The sequence below is a fragment of the Lactuca virosa genome, chromosome 8, assembly GCF_052849685.1.
Source record: "Lactuca virosa cultivar CGN04683 chromosome 8, Lactuca_virosa_CGN04683_v6, whole genome shotgun sequence".
Classification (NCBI taxonomy): Eukaryota; Viridiplantae; Streptophyta; class Magnoliopsida; order Asterales; family Asteraceae; genus Lactuca; species Lactuca virosa.
The window spans coordinates 66,016,843-66,033,958 of record NC_136433.1 but is presented as its reverse complement, the minus strand read 5'-3'; positions in this window follow the sequence as shown (position 1 = coordinate 66,033,958).

The following is a 17,116-nucleotide window of genomic DNA, read 5'->3' as shown; positions in this document are numbered from 1 at the left end:
AGAACAACCTTCTGTCGCAAAACCATCAACATGAGCTTTCTTAGAGTATCAAAACCTGTCCCAGAAAGCTATGTTGGTATAGAAAGTCATTCATGAGTTTGACCTGCTTCGGATGTGGTGTGACATGGTGGAAGAGGATGAGCAAGTTATTGCTCGGTTTTTAGCGGTATTGAAACCACCCAAAATCTCGGATGTGGTGAATCTCCATCCCTATTGGTCATATTCAGATGTGTGCCAGTTTGCCCTAAAACTGGATGAACAACTCATGAGTAAGGTCCGAACAAAGAGTAGCCGATTCATTCCTGTGAATAGGACTATAACCCCCACTGGTCCTAAGGCGACTCATATCCTAAAACCCCTACCCCCACGCATAATGCCCCAGGCTTAACCAAAGTAGTTGAATTTTATATTGGAGAGTCGTTGGTGATCCAAAGAGTTCTTAATGTTGTTATTTCCAAGTCCTTTTGTGATGATTTGTAGTTGAGAAACAATATATTTCTCACCAAGTATACTACCAAGGGCAAGGTGTGTAGTATGATCATTGATGTCAGAAGTTATGAGAATGTGGTTTTCACTCACATTGTGCAGAAACTTATACTAAAATAGGAAGATCACATGGAACCCATCCAACTTACTTGGTTGAAAAGAGTAATGTTTTGAAGGTAAGTAAGTGTTGTTTAGTTCAGTTTAAAATTGGTAAAAGATATTCTGATGAGGTGTGGTGTGAAGTCATTCCTATGGATGTGTGCCATATTCTGTTAGGGAGATCATGGAAGTTTGTTAGGCGTATAAAACATGATGAGTTTTGAAATACCTATAGTTTTCAAAATGATGAGCTGAACACCATGTTGGTGCCACTAGATACACGAGGGTTGCAAGAAAAAGAGACTACTTTGTTCATGAAACATATTAATTTTGAGGTGGTAGCCAAGAGTAGTCCATTTATGTTTTCCTTGGTGGTGGCAAATAAAAATGAATTTGGTGGGAAAATTCGATCGCTAGTTCAACCTTTGGTCAAGGAGTTTATGGATATTTTTCCTGAATAGACCCCACCTGGATTACCATTGATGAGAGATATCCAAAATTGTTTTGACTTTTTCCCAGGGTCTTCCATTCCAAGAATGGAAGTTTGTCGGATGAACCCAAAAGAGTATGAGGAGCTACAACAACAAGTGTCAAAATTGTCAAAGAAGGTCTTGATTCAAGAAAGCATGAGTCTGTGTGATGTTCTCCCTTTATTTGTTCCAAAACATGGCAGGGAGTTTCGTATGTATATTAATTTTCAATTTTTTAACAAGATAATGATCAAATATCATTTTCCCATTCCTCGGTTGGATGATCTGTTAGACCAATTACATGGCGAGACGGTGTTCTCAAAGATCGATTTGAGAAGTGGATACCACAAGATTCGAATGAGGTCGTATGATAAGTCGAATATGCCTTTCAAGACTCGTGATGGGTTATATAAGTTAATGATTATTCCATTTGGATTATCTAATTCCCCACACATATTTATGCGCCTCATGAACTAGGTTTTTAAGTCATTTATATGGTGATTTTTAGTAGTTTACTTTGAAGATATTTTGATTTTTAGAAAAGTTGTTTAAGAGCATCTCTCTAATCTTCGACAAGTTTTCTTAGTTTTGCGTGAGAAAAAGTTATATGTCAATGGTAAGAAATGTCATTTTCTGATTCATGAAGTTACTTTCTTGGGTTATGTAATCTCAGGAGAAAATCAAGATGGACGAGTCAAAGATTGATGCGATCCTTAATTCGCCTACTCCTAAGAGTTAGCATGAAATTTGAAGCTTACATGGGTTAGCATTTTTCTATCATTGTTTCATTTATAGATTTAGTAGTATTATTGTCCCTATCACTGAGTGTCTCAAGGGTGGTCGGTTCGTGTGGACTCCCGAAGTCGAAAAAATATTTTCTGTTTTGAAGACCATGGTAACCCAAGCTCCAGTTTTAGCATTACCACATTTTAATAAAAAAAATTTAGGTTGAACGTGAAGCATCTGGAGTTGGGATCAGTGGAGTTTTTAGTCAGAATCTGATGGGTTTTGAGCAATCTAACACTCCTATGGTGTACATGCAACCCTAGAAACCTTGGATCTATGTTTTTCTATGATACATGAAAATTTGATTTTCCAAGGTTCATAACCTATCTAGCATAGCATGGGGAACTTTTAAACATAAATGCTAGTTGTAGAACATACCTTATGTTGTTCGGATTCCTTGGAAACCTTGTGAGCCTAGCACCTCAAGTGTGATGCCTCAAATGTCTCACACAACACCACAATACTTGGAATAACCTTGAGAGAAGTTCACTAACACTTCAAAATCGGCTAGCCCTCTTTCTTGTACAAGTAGTGCCGATTTTGCTAGACTAGGGGCCTTTATGTAGTTGTGGCACAAGTAGGGTTACACCATGTAAACCCTAATTGTCATGGCTTTCCATATTCCATGATCCATGGGTTTGTAACCTCCATGGACCATCCATGGAGCACCTTATAGGTTTTAACCCAATCCATACAAACCATGGATCATTAGCCCACTATACAAGAATTGATGATTTACACTATTTAATTAGTCTCTTTTTGATCACTTAATTAATTTCAAATTAATTCTTTGATCAATACTAATTAAATAATATTATTAATATATTAGAACTTATAATATATTAATAACCTTAAGTGTCTTTTCTCTCATTTTGGTCTATCCAAGCATTGCAATGCCATGCAACCCAAATGGACCATGTCGGGTCGGGTCAAGTACATACCAAATATAGTTATGGACTTAGACACTATATCCAACAGTCTCCCACTTGGATAAGTCTAATAACTATAGTTGCATATATGACTTCAGAACCCGACTAGCAATTGTAGCTCTTTCAAGGTCTCACGGAACTGAGATAATGATGATACGCCATTTAAGATAAGTGATCATATAATCCTCTGCTCTCAAGATATCAGCCGGACAAATACATGGAACATGGTCTTACTTATTGTCCAACATTTGTTTCTCGATCTCTGATCTGTTTGAAATAGAACTAAATTGAACACATCAATCAGGTTCTGACCGGGCCCGATACATAGGTCAAAACAAAATCATCGGGGGGCCCAGATATCGCTTCTAATCCTAGAAGGAACATATAAAATTCGACTCATATGCTTGTATTGACTACTTGTTGAATTATGCACAAAGGCATGTTTTATAACATCGAGTTACCAATGCGTTTTCGTACAATCAATGTATAACCAACTCATAGTCAACAACTCATATCTCTAGGTTTGAAGATTTATATGATATTACCGTCTCACGATCACTTGAGATAAATTCCATGAAGTGATACAAGTGAGCGTGGGTGGAGTCCAATACTCAGGCCTTATGAGTACTCATGAATGTTGAAGCAACCATTGCTATGTCTAATACACCTTTAGACAATCTACAAACCCAATTCATGACAGTCTTAATTCAATACCTACTTCCAAAGTATGACTAACTGTGGAGAGTTTGAATAATATAATTATTCTGGAAGTCAAAACATGCAAATTTGAAACAATAGTAAACGATTAACATAAGATAGTAACACTTTACTCATAAATAAATAACAACTTTTATTTAATCATCAAATGTCAATTACATTTTACAAGTTTCAAAACTATCTAATTATTAAAACTAATATCATCCTTCAGCCCGATGCGCCTCGTATGCTGTAAGTGCTTAACCCTACTCAGTCCCTTCCTGAGGGGATCTGCTGGGTTCTCATCTGATGATACCCTCTTCGCCACGAGGAGTCCTTCTTCTATTCGATGTCTAATGAAATGGTATTTTTTGTCAATGTGTCTGGATCTCCCGTGATCCTTTGGTTCCTTAGCTAAGGCAACCGCACTTTCACTGTCACAGAAAATTTCCATTGGCTATTTTATAGCTGGTATAACTCCAAGGTCTCCAATGAAGTCCTTTAGCCATATCGCCTCTTTTGTTGCCTCGGTTCCTGCTATATACTCTGATTCGCAAGTTGAATTACCTACCGTCTCCTGCTTGGAACTTTTCCAAGAAATTGCTCCTCCATTTAGGATAAAGACCCAGCCTGACTGAGAACGGAAATTATCCCTATCAGTCTGAAAGCTAGCATCGCTATACCCTGCCACTCTCAAGTCATCACTACCACCAAGGGTAAGGACCCAGTCCTTAGTCCTTCGCAGATACTTGAGAATGTTCTTTACCGCAGTCCAGTGAGCCTTGTCAGGGTTCCCTTGATATCTACTGACCATGCTCAAGGCAAAGGCCACATCAGGGCAAGTACAAGTCATAGCATACTTGATCGAGCCCACAGCAGAAGCATATGGTACATGACTTATCTCAGCTATCTCAGCCTCTGTACTCGGACTCTGAGTCTTACTCAGCTTGGATCAGTCATTCTCCTTTCTTGGAATTCTGCATGCTGAACCTATTCAGCACCTTATCCAAGTAGGTACTCTGACTAAGTCCAATTAGTCTCTTACTCCTGTCTCTCAATATCCTTATCCCTAGGATATAGGCAGCTTCCCCAAGGTCCTTCATAGCGAAACAATTCCCCAGCCAGGACTTAACTTCCTGCAAGGTTGGGATGTCATTTCCTATGAGTAGTATGTCATCCACATACAACACCAAAAATCTAACTATACTCCTACTAGCCCTAACATATACACAAGACTCATCCTCACTCCTCGAAAAGCCAAACTCTTTGACTTTCTCATCGAAACAAAGATTCCATCTGCGAGGTGCTTGCTTTAATCCATAGATGGATTTCTCAAGCTTACACACTCTATTAGGGTACTCTGCACTGATAAAACCCTCTGGCTGACTCATGTAAACATCCTCAGCCAACTTTCCATTAAGGAAAACGGTTTTGACATCCATTTGCCATATTTCATAGTCATGAAATGCAGCAATGGCTAGCATAACCCTAATAGACTTAATCTTTGCTACTGGTGAAAAGGTCTCATCATAATCAACTCCCGGAGTTTGTGAAAAGCCCTTTGCAACCAGTCGCGCCTTATAAGTGTGTACATTACCGTCCATGTCGGTCTTCTTCTTGAAGATCCATTTGCACCCAACTGTCTTGCGACCTGGTACATTGTCAACCAAGTTCCAAACTTGATTGTCATACATGGACTGTATCTCGCTGTCCATAGCCTCTTTCCATTTAGCAGCCTCAGGGCCTCCCATGGCTTCCGTGTAGCTGTTAGGTTCATCCAGACTTACCAGTATACTATCACTGATAAGTATATCACCTTCCGCAGTAATATGGAAACCATAGTAATGCTCAGGTGCATTCCTAACTCTCATGGAACGCCTCAGAGGTATGGACTCATCAGTAGGATCAACTGGAGTTTCATCTTCGAGTTCATTACTAGGGTTTGAGGTTCCTTCACCACTTGACTCTTGAATTTCTTCAAGGTCAATTTGCCTCCCACTGTTTCCTTGGCTTATGAACTCTCTCTCACGAAAGACTCCTCTTCTTGCTACAAAGACCACATTATCACTGGGTCTGTAGAAGAGGTAACCAAAGGATCTCTGTGGGTAGCCGATGAAAATACACTTTTCACTTCGAGGTTCGATCTTATCGTGAGTCTCGCGCCTCACGAAAGCCTCGTAACCCCAAATCTTGATGTGATCTAGATTGGGAACTTTTCCAGTCCACATCTCATGAGGTGTTTTGGCAACCTTTTTGGGAGGGACTAGATTAAGGATATGGGCGGCAGTCTCTAAGGTATACCCCCAGAAACAGATTGGTAATGAATCTCGACTCATCATAGAATGAACCATGTCCAAAAAGGTTCGATTGTGCCTCTCACTCACGCCATTCAGCTGTGGTGTCCTAGGAGGTGTCAATTGTGAGACAATCCCACATTCCTTAAGATAGTCAAGGAACTCCATACTAAGATACTCTCCTCCCCGATCGGATCGGAGCATCTTGATGTTCCTACCCAGTTGATTCTCCACTTCCTGCTTAAACTCTTTGAACTTTTCAAAGGTTTCTGACTTATGCTTGATTAAGTAGATAAATCTATATCTACTATAATCATCAGTAAAAGTCACATAATAGCGATTAGCATCTCTTGTGGCGATTTTGAAGGGTCCACACACATCAGTGTGTATGAGGTCCAACAAACCCTCACCCCTCTCACAAGTACTAGTGAAGGGTGACTTTGTCATTTTTCCAAGTAAACAAGACTCGCAACTATCATCCGAATTTAGGTCAAATGATTCCAAGACTCCATCCTTTTGGAGTTGGCCTATGCGCTTCTTGTTAACATGTCAAAGACGACAATGCCACAAGGATGCTTTATCTAAATTATTTGAAGAATCAATGCACAACACATTATATCCTAGATTATCTACAACATCCACAGCTTCATATACACCATCACAAGGTAATGCTTTAAAGTAAAATACATCATTGTAGTAGACATTAATAACTGTAACATACACGTTTTGAAATCGTGTTATGTAATTTGAAGAGTTAATAATATTATGAAATATTATGAGAAATTGAGTGTTGAGTTCTAACAGATAGTTTTTACTAGAAATGAAGTAAAACTATGTATAGAATCACTCATAAAATATTGGAAGTCTTATGAGATTGCAATTAAAAGCCAAATAGTGAAATTTAGCGAAAATATAAAATTTGAAATAAGTAAAATTTTATTATTTAAAGTTGTAGATAATCTCGTTAGAAACGTATAGGCGAAAACCTCATCGAAATCCGAGTTGTAACGAAGAAGTTATGACCAATCGAAAATCTGCGATAAAACCGCACGGTGCCGAATGACGTAAAAAGTGAGTTTTTGGTAAACTACTTTTTAGCCTTAGTGATCTAAATGAAAGTCGTAGTATTCGTTAAACCGAGAAGTTCGATAAAAAGAATGCCAAAATCTGACTTCGTATGAGGAAGTTATGATTTTTACAAGTTTCAGTTTAGGAGTAGATAGCTAAAAACTCGAATTTTAGATCGAGTGATTTTTAGCCGACACAACCTAAACGAGAATCGAAGGTCTCGTCATTAGTAGTACAACGGTAAAAAGTCTGACGAAAACGGACATCGGATGAAGAAGTTATGAATTTTTAATGGATTTACCAGTCCCGGTCTGTTAAAAATAATAATATAAAAATAAGTTCAAAATTTTCCGACGAAGTCTAAACGAAAGTTGTAGAGCATAATTTTCTCTACGCGTGCATATAAAGAACGTCTAAAACGGAGATCGTATGAGAAAGTTATGGATTTTACAAGATTTGGCACAATTTTCGAGAAAAATCGCATGAATAGTGATTGCCACGTCACCCTCGCTCGGAGCTGGCCACGTGTCCGAAGCTGCTGCGTGGCAGGTCCGAGAAGTGACACGTGTCGCACAGGTGTCCGAAGGAAGCCACGTGATCCTCGCATGCACCCACGTGATCCGACCCGCGTGTAAGCTCCTGATTCGACCGAGGAGGAGGCCCAATCTGAAGCAGCCAGCTCTCCGACCGAAGCTTCGCCCTGCTGCTGCGTGTTCCGAGCCTCGCACACATGCCCCCCACTCCTCGCTTCGGATCCGAGGCTCGCACCTATATAAGGGGTGCGAGACCTCCCGGTTAGATGTTTGAATTTTGGTCTTTTTCACCCCTTTTCAACATTTTCTTACATTCCGACTTCCCCCGAAGCCCCGATACTTATTCCAAAGCCCGAAGCGCGCCCCGAGATTCCCGAGAAGCCCGAAAAATTTATCTTTTCGGTTTCGAAGCTCTACCTTCGCAGAGCCCGGTTTTCAACGAAGAAAGTCATATTTAGAGCCGAAGTGCTGCCCAAATTACTATTTTAACCCCCAGTTATTTCACAGTGAGTTTAATATATAGGAACAATTGTATGTTATGTGTTATATGTGCTAAATGCTTTCCTGAGTTATTTTGGTTTTTATACTCTTGATCATGTAGAGCATGTCTCGTATCACTTCTGGTATTGGCTTTGAGCCTCTGGCCATGTAGAGCATGTCTCGTATTATTCTGGTATCGGGTTTATGCCTTTGGACATGTAGAGCATGTCTCGTATCACTTATGGTATTGGCTTTGTGCCTTTGGCCATGTAGAGCATGACTCGTATAACTTCTGGTACTGGCATAGGGCTATGTATGGCTGAAAGCCTGTATATTCTAGCAAAATAATATTCCTGAGTATTTTTTTTTTGTGCCATTTGGGCCAAAGTGTTATTGATGTATATCAAGTATGGAAATTTTTATGTCTCGGTGATTGTATATCTTTGAATCAAATCATTGATTGATATGGAAAGTTGGTCACATGATTCACATATGCCTTTGTTGTTCCTTGTTCCTCTTTTTGCTTCTGCCATATTGAAGTATATATATATATATATATATATATATATATATATATATATATATATATATATATATATATATGACATAACGTTATATTGTATCTATTATTGAACTCACTAAGCGTCATCGCTTACCCTCTCAATGTTTAACAAATTTGCAGGGAATAAGTAACCAGTATAGTCTTATACTGTTGAAAGATTTAGAATAGTTTGTAATAGTACTTTTGTATTTCGGTTTATGTTTGTATAAAATTACAATATCCTGGGTAGTTATGTAAAATATTAATACATAGTCGGTTTGTATCCAATCTTTTGTAATGACTTTATCAATGTAAAATATTATTTTATAAATATGCATGTAGCATGTTTTGAAGTAACTATATTGTCAAGTATGAAAGTTTGGGTCTTTCAAAAATATGAAAGTATAGAAAAGGGTTCTTTCAATCATGGTATCAGAGCAGTGGTTTAAGTGAACTAAATTCCACGGATTGGTATTTAGACTTAAACTATTGGAAGTTCAATATATGAACTGGAATCATTATAAATATATGGATACAAACCATAGGAAATACTTAAGTGGGATATTGGGTAGTGAAAAAAAAACCCTAGTATTCTAAGATATTAAGTTACTTCAAAATTTTTAGAGAATTAGTTTATATGAACTAGGAATTTTGAGAATTTCCAGATTTAAACATGAATTGTTAAGTGATGATACATTATTTATCTGGTATACTTAGGTTGAATACCTAAATGGAAACAAGCACTAGAATATTAAGAGGAGATATGCCTTATATTATAATATGTGCTAAATGATAAATGAATATAGCATGCCTAAATTGCTTTTATGTGCTAAATGATTTATGTTATAGCATTATATGCCTTATATGCTACTAATTGATTGGATCTATGGTCTGTTGCCGACCGGATCTAGAAATTTTATGTGCACAGGATTCTAAATGTTTAATTACGATATTAGAACTCGCATGTAAATTTTCAGAGTAATAAGGAGGAATACACGTCAAAACTTTCCTCTATCTATATTCATGTTCCGATATGTTGAACGCCTGCTTTTGTGAACATAACGTCATGGTGAAGACTCATAGTGAACTGAGTAAATGGAGGAAATGAGAAGGCTTACGATAGTGAATGATATCTATCGGAAGATATCGTAAGAATGGTATCTTGCCTTTAGAATGCGTTTAATAAAATAACAGTACGTATAGAGGAGTACGGTACATCCGAATGTACACATTTGATTGGCGGGATGATAGAACGGTTGGTGTAATTTCTAAAGTTGTCTTATCGTCTGGCGTTTCCATCACCAACTGAGTTGAAGCATAATTGTGTTAAAGTTATGCATGGAATAAGTCCTAGTAGAGTCTAGGGAAAATTTAAGATTATTTGGACACATTCGTATGTGTTAAATCGTTTTGTGATTTTAGGATATAAGAACTTGGGGACTGCGAGACAATACTTGAGACGAGTATGAGTAGGTGTGAATAGTAGTAGAGGCCTATACTACTGGAAGCACAGGACTCACACTTGGATCAGGGAAAGTCACAAGGTTAGAAACTAGTAATCGATTCCGTTTTTGTTCGAGTATGTCATTACCTTCGTTTCGGTGATGACTAAGAAGATGATTTTCGTTGAGACCTTAATGGTCGTAAAGAATCGAGTCCGACTAATATAGATCTGCGAAGTGAATCGATTGGTTCAGAGAACCATGTCTCGTGTAGTGGCGAAATTTCAGTCAGAGAATTTAAGAATGAGATGGTCAGATGCAAAGAAAAATCCGAACAGTAGAAGATATGCTTTGTGCATATGTCTTGAAGTGAAGTTGGTGCTTGTCAAGTAGAAACACCATCGGGGCCCAAACTATACTTAGGAAGAATAAGAATGAGATAAGAGCGAAATATCCTCATTTGTCTAAATCATTGTGATTTCGGGGGCGAAATCGTCAAAAGGAGGAGGTATTTGTAACATACACGTTTTGAAATCGTGTTATGTAATTTGAAGAGTTAATAATATTATGAAATATTATGAGAAATTGAGTGTTGAGTTCTAACAGATAGTTTTTACTAGAAATGAAGTAAAACTATGTTTAGAATCACTCATAAAATATTGGAAGTCTTATGAGATTCCAATTAAAAGCCAAATAGTGAAATTTAGCGAAAATATAAAATTTGAAATAAGTAAAATTTTATTATTTAAAGTTGTAGATAATCTCGTTAGAAACATATAGGCAAAAACCTCATCGAAATCTGAGTTGTAACGAAGAAGTTATGACCAATCGAAGATCTGCGATAAAACCGGCAAGGTGCCGAATGACGTAAAAAGTGAGTTTTTGATAAACTACTTTTTAGCCTTAGTGATCTAAATAAAAGTCGTAGTATTCGTTAAACCGAGAAGTTCGATAAAAAGAACGCCAAAATCTGACTTCGTATGAGGAAGTTATGATTTTTACAAGTTTTAGCTTAGCAGTAGACAGCTAAAAACTCGAATTTTAGATCGAGTGATTTTTAGCAGACACAACCTAAACGAGAATCGAAGGTCTCGTCATTAGTAGTACAACGGTAAAAAGTCTGACGAAAACGGACGTCGGATGAAGAAGTTATGAATTTTTAATGGATTTACCAGTCCCGGTCTGTTAAAAATAATAATATAAAAATAAGTTCAAAATTTTCCGACGAAGTCTAAACGAAAGTTGTAGAGCATAATTTGCTCTACGCGTGCATATAAAGAACGTAAAAAACGGAGCTCGTATGAGAAAGTTATGGATTTTACAAGATTTGGCATAATTTTCGAGAAAAATCGCATGAATAGTGATTGCCACGTCACCCTCGCTCGGAGCTGGCCACGTGTCCGAAGCTGCTGCGTGGCAGGTCCGAGAAGTGACACGTGTCGCACAGGTGTCCGAAGGAAGCCACGTGATCCTCGCATGCACCCACGTGATCCGACCCGCGTGTAAGCTCCTGATTCGACCGAGGAGGAGGCCCAATCTGAAGCAGCCAGCTCTCCGACCGAAGCTTCGCCCTGCTGCTGCGTGTTCCGAGCCTCGCACACATGCCCCCCACTCCTCGCTTCGGATCCGAGGCTCGCACCTATATAAGGGGTGCGAGACCTCCCGGTTAGATGTTTGAATTTTGGTCTTTTTCACCCCTTTTCAACATTTTCTTACATTCCGACTTCCCCCGAAGCCCCGATACTTATTCCAAAGCCCGAAGCGCGCCCCGAGATTCCCGAGAAGCCCGAAAAATTTATCTTTTCGGTTTCGAAGCTCTACCTTCGCAGAGCCCGGTTTTCAACGAAGAAAGTCATATTTAGAGCCGAAGTGCTGCCCAAATTACTATTTTAACCCCCGGTTATTTCACGGTGAGTTTAATATATAGGAACAATTGTATGTTATGTGTTATATGTGCTAAATGCTTTCCTGAGTTATTTTGGTTTTTATACTCTTGATCATGTAGAGCATGTCTCGTATCACTTCTGGTATTGGCTTTAAGCCTCTGACCATGTAGAGCATGTCTCGTATTATTATGGTATCGGGTTTATGCCTTTGGCCATGTAGAGCATGTCTCGTATCACTTCTGGTATTGGCTTTGTGCCTTTGGCCATGTAGAGCATGACTCGTATAACTTCTGGTACTGGCATAGGGCTATGTAGGGCTGAAAGCCTGTATATTCTAGCAAAATGATATTCCTGAGTATTTTTTTTGTGCCATTTGGGCCAAAGTGTTATTGATGTATATCAAGTATGGAAATTTTTATGTCTCAGTGATTGTATATCTTTGAATCAAATCATTGATTGATATGGAAAGTTGGTCACATGATTCACATATGCCTTTGTTGTTCCTTGTTCCTCTTTTTGCTTCTGCCATATTGAATATATATATATATATATATATATATATATATATATATATATATATATATATATATATATATATATATATATATGGCATAACGTTATATTGTATCTATTATTGAACTCACTAAGCGTCACCGCTTAACCTCTCAATGTTTTACAAATTTGCAGGGAATAAGTAACCAGTATAGTCTTATACTGTTGAAAGATTTAGAATAGTTTGTAATAGTACTTTTGTATTTCGGTTTATGTTTGTATAAAATTACAATATCCTGGGTAGTTATGTAAAATATTAATACATAGTCGGTTTGTATCCAATCTTTTGTAATGACTTTATCAATGTAAAATATTATTTTATAAATATGCATGTAGCATGTTTTGAAGTAACTATATTGTCAAGTATGAAAGTTTGGGTCTTTCAAAAATATGAAAGTATAGAAAAGGGTTCTTTCAATAACACCATTAACATTATCAAATGAAAAGGAAAATCCTTGTTTGTACAAGCCATGAAAGGAAATAATATTTCTCGCTATTTCAGACGAGTAACAACATTTATTCAAATCTAACATTAACCCATTATTAAGCAATACAGAATAAACTCCTATATTGGTAACAAGTGATGCTTTCCTATTCCCCATGATTAAGTTTATCTTCCCGTGCTTCACTTTCTCACTTCTTCTTAGGCCCTGCAAATCAGTACAAATGTGAATACCACAACCTGTATCAAGCACCCAAGAGTTAGTTTTCAATGAGTTATTAGACAATATAGTGTAAATACCTGCATGGGTGGGTTTAACTTTCCCATCATTTACATCCTGCAAGTATTTGGGGCAGCTTCGCTTCCAGTAACCCTTTTCCTGGCAGTAGAAGCACTGTGCTTCTTTAGGGTTTGAAGAAGGAGGAATGGAACATTTCTTGGTTCCACTTGAAGAAGAGCCATCAAAGACTTTCCCTTGGTACCCTTAGAAGGGGTCTTTCTCTTCTTCCCCTTTCCTTGCCCAATTGCCAGAACATGGGCGGTAGTAGGAGTAGGAGTAACAACTGTTGTACTTTTAAGACCACTTTTTGTGGTCCTTAAAAGTCCTTGAAGCTTACTCAGTGTGACTTCCTCCTTGTTCATATGATAAGTCATATGAAACTGATCATAACTTGGAGGTAAGGAATGGAGAATGATGTCAATCGCCATGTCCTCAGGGAAGTCCACATTAAGCTTCAGTAATCGGTCCACAAACCTTTGCATTTTATGCAAGTGACCGGTGAGAGATTCTCCTTCCTTCATCCTAGCTGTTGTCATGTAGGAAATGATTTCGTACCTCTCCTAACGAGCACCCTGATGGTACCTATCCATCAGATCCTGGTGCATCTCAAAAGGGTAGAAATCTTCATAGGATTTCTGGAGTTCTGCTGTCATTGTGGCCAACATGATGCAAGACACCTTAGTGACATCTTTCTCATGGGTAGTACACTCAGCAATCTCCTCAGGAGTAGCAGTTGACTCATCGATAACCTTTAGCTCCTTATCGAGGACATACTCTTTGCCCTCATAGCAAGTAATCATTCTGATGTTCCTAATCCATTCATTGAAATTGGAACCATCAAAAGTGATTTTTCGACACAAGTTCATTAGGGAAAAGGAGCCTATAGGGTTTGAGCCACCAGCAGTGTTGGAAGACATCTGAAAGAAAGAAAGACAAGTTTTATTAGATAAAGAGTCCTTAATAAGTCACCCAAATGAAATATTAAGGCTAGGACCCAACAACCTATTTATAACTGGAAGAGGGATGCCATAATCCAAGTTATAAAATAGTTGAAGGTAGGTAAATGACGATTTAGCAATTTCCACCACAAAAACGAAATAGATTATTAAGTTTTATTGGATTTGAAATTCCTAGATCTTTTGAGATACATTGAACTTTCAATGGCATGTTTGAATCTCGATTGTGCCCTCTCAAGTTTGTGAATGGGATGCCGAGGATCACAAACAAGGTGTGAATAACCATGCAAATTGACTTGGTACCCTTAACTTTTATCACCTAATTGATGTGCCGGTTAACCACACGCACTCCACCGATCTATGATAAAATCAAGTTACCCTTTGCCACTCTTACTAGTCCTTGTTAGTGTGCCGGTTAACCACACACGCTCCACTAACGACTTGGTAAGGTACAAAGTGTAATTTCATGGGTTAGCACCTATTTCACATTTTCCTAAAGTAACTAAGATTGGGAATTAATAAAGGTTTAGTTACTTTATAATTTCATTATACTTTTAATGAGGATTAAAGCCCTATCCTACCCGTTCGGCTAACAACCCTCCACCAGTCAAGGAAGCGGTGGGTGAGAGTGGACACCCATTAAGCTGCCATTTTATAGGCAACAACCTTATACCCCCCTTATAGACCGACTTCGTGAATGAGGCCTACTAACGGTAAGACTGACTTATTCTTATATATATCTATATATTTAAACTTTTAATATAATAATAGTATAAGGGTTGAATTTTAAACTTTTAAAATTCTAAGGTTCAATTTGGAAATTAAATATTAGAGTGTAAGACTTTACAAATTCCAAAACTTGAGGGCAAGTATTGAAACTATTCAAGACTTTTCATTTCATAACTTATGAGTTTAATGGTCCATTAAAATGAAGACTCTTCATTTTATGTAACCTCTCATTCTTTAATGACAATTTTAAAGAAGTGACTTTTGGTTATCCATAACTTGAGGACAAGTTATGGACTCCATCATTAGGCATTATGATCAAGAATCATATTAACAAGCAAGTTACACATAATTCCTATGATCGTCTAAAACTCATAAGAACATGAACATTCATATCAAAATTTCAAGAATCATATTAACACATATAAAACATGGAATTTTGATATTAGTCATTGTAAATGGATTAACATAAGCATTACACCATCTAAAACAAGTTTTAAAACACCAAAAAAGTTTAGGGTAATGTTTCTAGTCCATTTCCAGCAGCAAAACTCGAAAATATGCATTCAGGGGCTCCTACTCGTCGGGTGCATGAACCTACTCGACGAGTAGGATAAATTTACTCATGGACTCGTCGAGTCCCCCCATGGACTCGGTGTGTTCATGCTGCAGAATGCAGAAAATTGAGTTTTTCAACATGTTTGCATCAAGTATCAAACAAACAAGCCTAGGCTTTGATACCACTGATGTGTTTTGAGCAATCTAACACTCCTATGGTGTACATGCAACCCTAGAAACCTTGGATCTATGTTTTTCTATGATACATGCAAATTTGATTTTCCAAGGTTCATAACCTATCTAGCATAGCATGGGGAACTTTTAAACATAAATGCTAGTTGTAGAACATACCTTATGTTGTTTGGATTCCTTGGAAACCTTGTGAGCCTAGCACCTCAAGTGTGATGCCTCAAATGTCTCACACAACACCACAATACTTGGAATAGCATTGAGAGAAGTTCACTAACACCTCAAAATCGGCTAGCCCTCTTTCTTGTACAAGTAGTGCCGATTTTGCTAGACTAGGGGCCTTTATATAGTTGTGGCACAAGTAGGGTTACACCATGTAAACCCTAATTGTCATGGCTTTCCATATTCCATGATCCATGGGTTTGTAACCTCCATGGACCATCCATGGAGCACCTTATGGGTTTTAACCCCATCCATACAAACCATGGATCATTAAGCCCACTATACAAGAATAGATAATTTACACAATCAACCCCATATATATTTAATTAGTCTCTTTTTGATCACTTAATTAATTTCAAATTAATTCTTTGATCAATACTAATTAAATAATATTATTAATATATTAGAACTTATAATATATTAATAACCTTAAGTGTCCTTTCTCTCATTTTGGTCTATCCAAGCATTGCAATGCCATGCAACCTAAATGGACCATGCCGGGTCGGGTCAAGTACATACCAAATATAGTTATGTACTTAGACACTATATCCAACAAAATCAGGGGCCAATAACCTTCTTTAGTGAAAGAACTAAACGATGCAAAGAGGACACTAATGGGCAACACAAGTTGAGTGCAAGACATGCTAAGTGGGTCAACTATTTGCAAGCGTTTTCCTTCGTGATCAAGCATAAAGTCGGGTCACAAAATCAGGTTGCTGATGACTTGAGTCGACGCCATTTACTAGTTAGAACCATGCAAATGCGTGTACAAGGATTCGATGCCTTTCGTAGTTTGTGTCCTGATGATCTTGATTTTTGTGCAATATGGAGATATTGTGGTCCGAGAAGCAATAAGGAGTTTTATAGCAATGATGGGTAACTTTTTTTAAGGGTCTCGTCTCCGTATTCCCTTGAGCTCGTTGTGGGATGTTGTTATACTCGAGATTCATGCTGGTGGACTTGGTGGATATTTTGGTAGTGTTAAAACCTTGGCATTGATATGTGTCCAATTTTATTGGTCTCATATGGAGAAAAATGTCAATATGGTAATAGCAAGGTGCTACGTTCGTCATTTGGCCAAAACTCAAAGAAGTAACGTGGAGTTATATACCTTTTTTCCCGTCCCTACTGCATAGTGGGAAGATGTGATAGGTTTGCCTCGTACTCAACGACATAAGGATTCAGTTGGTGACTAGCCGATTTTCAAAAAAATGGCTCACTTTATACCATGCTCCAATATGTTTGATGTGAGTCAGGTGGCTCGTCTATACTTTTCTGAGATTTTCAAGCTGCATGGAAGTCTAAAGATGCGTACTTCTGATCAGGATGTCAAAATTATGAGCCATTTTTACCGTACCTTATGGACATAAATGGGGTCAAAGTTGCAGTTCGACAGTTTTCATCACCCACAAACTAATGGTCATACTGAAGTTGCAAATCGTAGTTTGGGAAATTTATTGAGAAGTTTGATTGGCGACAAT